Source organism: Mya arenaria, chromosome 7 (assembly GCF_026914265.1).
Source record: "Mya arenaria isolate MELC-2E11 chromosome 7, ASM2691426v1".
Lineage (NCBI taxonomy): Eukaryota > Metazoa > Mollusca > Bivalvia > Myida > Myidae > Mya > Mya arenaria.
In genome coordinates this window covers 35,879,094-35,884,688 of record NC_069128.1, presented here as the reverse complement: position 1 = coordinate 35,884,688, position 5,595 = coordinate 35,879,094, and the positions used below count along the sequence as shown (strand labels likewise).

The window sequence follows — 5,595 nt, the reverse complement described above, 5'->3', positions numbered from 1 at the left end:
ATAGTTATGGTGATGACACCTGATGTGAAGTTCTAAATCTTAACAATGCAGTTTATCAACTTCATACTTGGAATCATTGACCTTAAGATTGGATTTTGGATTCAAAAGTTATGTTAAGTTTAATTCAGTTGAAAAAACTATGAAATTAAAATAATGTTGCTTGATTTTGAAGTCTACAGATAATACACAGGATTTATGTAAGAAATATGGTTAGAATCAGTTAAGACTTGAAAGAAAGTCTTAACTGGTTGTGTAAAGAAACAGATAACTTTTAATTTAGGTAAAAAAACATATAAATGGAATTACATGTAGAGAAAACGTCAGAAAACCATTGGATTAAGAGATCTACAAGAATAGGTTGGATTATGTGAAGAAAACTACTAGATCAACAATTGGATTAACCTGAGATACAGTATTACAAGAACATCAAATTAAGAAGATGATCTACAAAAATTTACAGTTACATGCACAAATAATGATTTGCAATGCTAATAAGCTCTTGCTGAATTTCAGCAGGACCCTGTTACATATGTGTTGGACTGATATATCAATCACTAAATATCAATTGTATAAGGTCAAATAATTTAAGAGTCATTGTGCAGAATAACCATTGTTTGCCATGACCATCACCTTTGACCAACAAACTTCAAAAACAATACTGGTCATGTTCTGGTCAAAGATAACCTACCATTAATCTTTCATGGTCTGAGGTCAACCTACAAAATGAATTTTCAAGATATTTACAAAAATAAAATGTGTCTGTTTGCAAACATATGCTAGTGTATATGCCCATTGTTTTTTACAATAATGGCAAAATACATATAAAATACATTTAAGGTCAATAAATCAATAACACAAAGCAACCCAGGTTTTTTAAATAACAGATTCTCTGCAAGCCAAGCTAAGGTAATTCCATCCAAAGAGCATGCAAACTGTCAACAGCCGGTTGAAGAGATTTTCCTGAGGAACAATCCTGGGGATTCATTCACTTCATTCTGTCAGAGTAGAGATGTTTCAATCTGACAGTCTGCAATTTAAATGTACTCATTTGAAAACTGTTCATATTCACAATGACTTTTTGTAAAAAAATTCCATTAAGTGATGTTACATCAAATGTTGCCCATATACAATTAAATGATTAAACAGACTATCATTAAACAGTAATTTTACAGGTATGAAGCTATGGCGTTTACAGCATTTAAAATAAAACACATTTATGAAACAAATGATATAATTTACTTTGTCTGTATATAATTATTTATAAACTATGTTTTAAACAGGTTATTATTTTTAGTTTTAAATATTACAGAAATGTTGATGCTGAGGTCTTGGAAAGTTTATTCTTACACAAGGAAGAGGTGCAAAATGTATGCAGATGTCATTCTGTTGATGTTGTCATGGCTGCCACTGAGATCCTGGACTCAACGGCGTGGTCAAGTGTTGATCCAAGCAGCGATATATCTGCCATCGCTGTGGAAGGCTCTGGATAAAGGACGGCAAAGGTCCATGACCAGCTCCTAATAGCAAATTTAATTATAATTAATAGTATGAGATGCATTGTTTATTTAACATGTACATGGGTATATAATTTAACACTACATAATAATGCACCAGTCAATTGTAACCACAGGCCCCCAGGCCCGTGGGTATATCGGGGATAGCTGGGAAAATGGGCCGTGTTTTTACCTTCCAGGTGGCCCCGCAGTGCCGGGTGACTGCGGTGGTTTTGTCTTCCCACCAAATATAGTGGGTAATGGGCCTTTCCTAGGGTCCTTTGGGTGCGGGGGCATTTGGCGGGGTTTCACGAGCAGTTTGTCCCTGCAGGGTGAGGACTTTGCCCGAGCTTGGCTGGACCGAAAGTCAAAGTCCCTGCTATTCCCCGGACCATGGGGGTGGGGGGCGTGGTTACAATTGACTGGTGCATAATCAACACACATATCCAACTTTAAAGAACCAGTTGACCAAACAGCATATGAGATGACTAGGGTACGAACTGACTAAGTCTAAGGTAACAGTAGTACTACTCATTAAACGTAACACATTGATTTCTATCATTTTTTTATTTTCTGTAAATTATATATAGTATAATGTGTTCCGTATGCAAACAGAAAATGTCAATAAGAAATAGACATCGAAAAGGCTTTTAAAGCTTGTAAAATTACCTTTGCCGACAGAATATATCCCTGTCAGTCAGTAGTAGTGTATGTTCTGTAATTTCAATCGAACGATCTATTCATTTTAAGACAAAACTTCCCGCATCATCATTTCCAACGAAAACAACACAAGTACGGAAGGAAACGGGTAAGTTTGGACTCTCTCACTGTTTAACCCACGGAAACTGCCGAACACCTGAATTTGCTGTCGAGAGTGGTCTCCCGTATATAGTAATTTGCGCTAGAATTTGACATTTTTATTGGTTCCCTGTAATGTTATAATGCACTTACCAGAATAAAATTTTCGTTGTACTGCAAATTTACATATTTATTACTGCCGTGTGTGTTGGTTTATTTTTTTTTCAGGGAAACTGTTTTATAAAAAAGAACCAAATGGCTGCAAACATGAATAATGTAAATTCCAAAAGGCAGTAACAATCAAGTTAAGAAATACGAAAGATCCACAAGGAAGTTAATTGCTCGTTACATTCAGTAGGCGCGAAGAAAAACATAGAACGCAGTTATGAATAGTATAAATTAACATTTCAATATTGCAGTAAGCAAACAAAAAGGTTGAACGCACTTGTCAATATCATGCAAGAATGAATGATATTCATGAAAGGATTGTTTCCTTAACAATAAGAAGCAAGAAAGATGAATTGCTTGTACATCAAATGTAAGAAACTAAAATGCAGTTGTCATGTTGCAGAACGCATAAGCAAGTTAATAACATCACAATGTCATTTAGCAGTATGAATGTCCTGGCGGATATTCCGTTCCATAATTGCGTAGTAGTGTATCGGGAGTACCAGACGATGTAAGATGCCACGCACTTTTTTTAAATATACCTCTTGGTACGTTACCGCGACCTGGTCTAAATCACTGTCTAAACACGCGACGGAGACAATATCATTGGGTTTAATTCGGTACTAAGTACAAATTGTCCAATGCTACCTACTTAGCGTCAGACTACACCGGAATACCTGGGGAGCTTTATTTAATGTCTAACGGTAAGCCGAGGTTGCCGAATTCAGCAGATTCAGATCCTCGGAATTGCAAATAAAGTGGAAACATATGCAATAAAAATGTAATTATGTTGACTCAACGATCGTTACATGTCTTTGAATATAATTTATCTCTTTGATCACAACGTATATTACAAGCAAATCAAAAGATCCGATTAAATTGTGCAGAATGCACGCGCTGTAGGATTAGTTATCAAACTACGTGCTTGCAAATTGCTTTAATTGTTTCTTGAATCAATAAAAATCTCGAAGTGGGCTCGAATCTGTTAAATTAAAATATTTTATACAAACAAATGTTGGGTTTTGGTAAGTTTGAATCGATAATACCTTATTTGTGTTGTGTTATGCGATAAAACACGTTTTTAAAAAGAGTAAAAACATGCTAGTGTTTGAATCATGCTACGTGTTTACGTGATAATATCAAACCCTAAAAATGAGATTGAGGTTCGACTTGCGTATTTTGCACTGATCTATATTTCCATTTTAATAAACATTCATGAAATTTTAACAATTCTGTTTTTATGGCTTTATTTCTTTTTTTCCTTACTCTCAGGTCAAATCTTAGTTTTTCACTTAACGGTAACGTAACTATATTTATATATATTATATATAAATTTACAAGTATTTACTTATTGCTGATCCGTTTTCCCGTTTTCTTCAAAGCCTTCAACGTTCTGATAAGTCATATTAATGCCATTGTTATATAAACGTGATGGCTGCTTAGTTGTCCAAATATATTGCTTTAAACATAAAAACATTCTAGATATATATTGAAATAATGCTTGACACTGTAGTCTCAGGGTTCTTACGCAAATTTTTAGCAACACATATATTACTAGATCATTGATATTATCTAGCAGGTAATTTGTGTAAAAACTAAACTTTTTTTACCTGATTATCAAAACAAACAACAATATGCATATAATAAGATCATACTGCTTTCCCAACCACTTTTCAAGAACTTGTTTAAAAATTGATCGTTGTTTATCTTTTGTATAGATATTTCTTGGTTCTTTTATCATTTTATTATATGGTGTACTGGGACTTTAACCCAAAACTGGCATACAATGCGTGGAAGTTATATATGACAAAATGTATTCATGCTTTTATCCTCCTATTATTGTATCAAATTAACAAACAAGTGTTTAGAAGTGGCTTATTTTTTAAGATCTTTTTAAGTGAAAGGTATTCCCAAATATGACCTTCTTGCAACATTTCCAGGTCAATATCACAGAAGTGAGTAAAGTGACAAACAGTTATTGCTACATCCGCCTCGCACCTATTTTCGACAAGTTTTTATATCATAGTCAATTGTTTTGGTCACACAATCGTATGAAGGTGTCTGATGTATGCTGGTCATTCCGTCAAGCAATGAATATACATGTTGTTGTGTATTCTTGCATAGTTTGTTACCATTTCAATTGTCTTATTTTGCTGGTTTAATATAAGAAACAGTCACATGACTTGAAAACGTCGTATAATGGTTGACGTTGCAATATCTAATAATACTGGGTACGTGTACACATACCACAGCCGACTTTAGTTGAAGTAGAATCGTAGGAACTGAAAAATAATATGGATTGAAATGGGATTACTCTTTTCGGTCCACAGACTCGATCATATATTTGCACTAACATGCAGTTACCTTTGTACTTTAAAACACTTGAAGTTGATAACCGACAGGCGTGGCTTCAATATGCCAATGTTCAATCGTTTTTATTTGGTAACTCGGTTCAAATTTTACACGAGCATCAGACATGAAAGGACTTATGATAGTATATTTATTCTTTTTCGGTTTTCAATGAAATTATCCGACCCAATGCCACGTGCCTAAGCCGGTGATGAGACAAATCACTTTATCAAGATTAAACCACCACTTGAGATTTGCATATTTCCGACATTTTAACAGGGATAAAGAAAACGCCGAAAAAACACTATTTCAATGAACGATATCAACAAATTAAATTAAGACTTACTGCCCTAAAGACATTAAATCATTTCACTGCCGTAGATTATCAGTACGGTTATTCCTTGATATGTAATACATGAATGGAACATTTATGGTCATAGCCAAAGCATGGATTTGTGTTTCATCTGAAAGATCTAGGTAATAAATATTGTTTGTCTAAAATGCAAACATTTACAAGTTCTATGTCGGCACAGGAATTCCTCCGACGCGAGCTTTAGGTGTTTAATTTTGTTCTTAATCAATACACTAAATCCTTTTTATCCCTATAAATGGAACAATTTATGGTCATAGCCGCAGCATGGATTTGTGTTTCATCTGAATGATCTAGGTAATAAAAGCTGTTTGTTTAAAATTCAAACATTTACAAGTTCTATGCAGGCACAGAATTTCCCCGGACGGGAGCTTTAGGTGTTTCCCTTTTTGTTTTTAATCAATGCACTAAATCACC

The 5,595-nt window shown here is 34.3% G+C and overlaps 1 long non-coding RNA gene across 1 annotated transcript; it reads right to left on the bottom strand.

Moving 5' to 3' along the window:
* Nucleotides 1-458: 458 nt before the first annotated feature.
* On the bottom strand, nt 459-2,291 carry LOC128239792 (uncharacterized). Its single transcript, XR_008261926.1, has 3 exons — nt 2,163-2,291; nt 1,348-1,517; nt 459-1,027 (listed from the first exon to the last, which is right to left on the bottom strand). It is a non-coding gene; the product is annotated as an uncharacterized LOC128239792 (long non-coding RNA).
* Between the last annotated feature and the right edge of the window lie 3,304 nt (nt 2,292-5,595).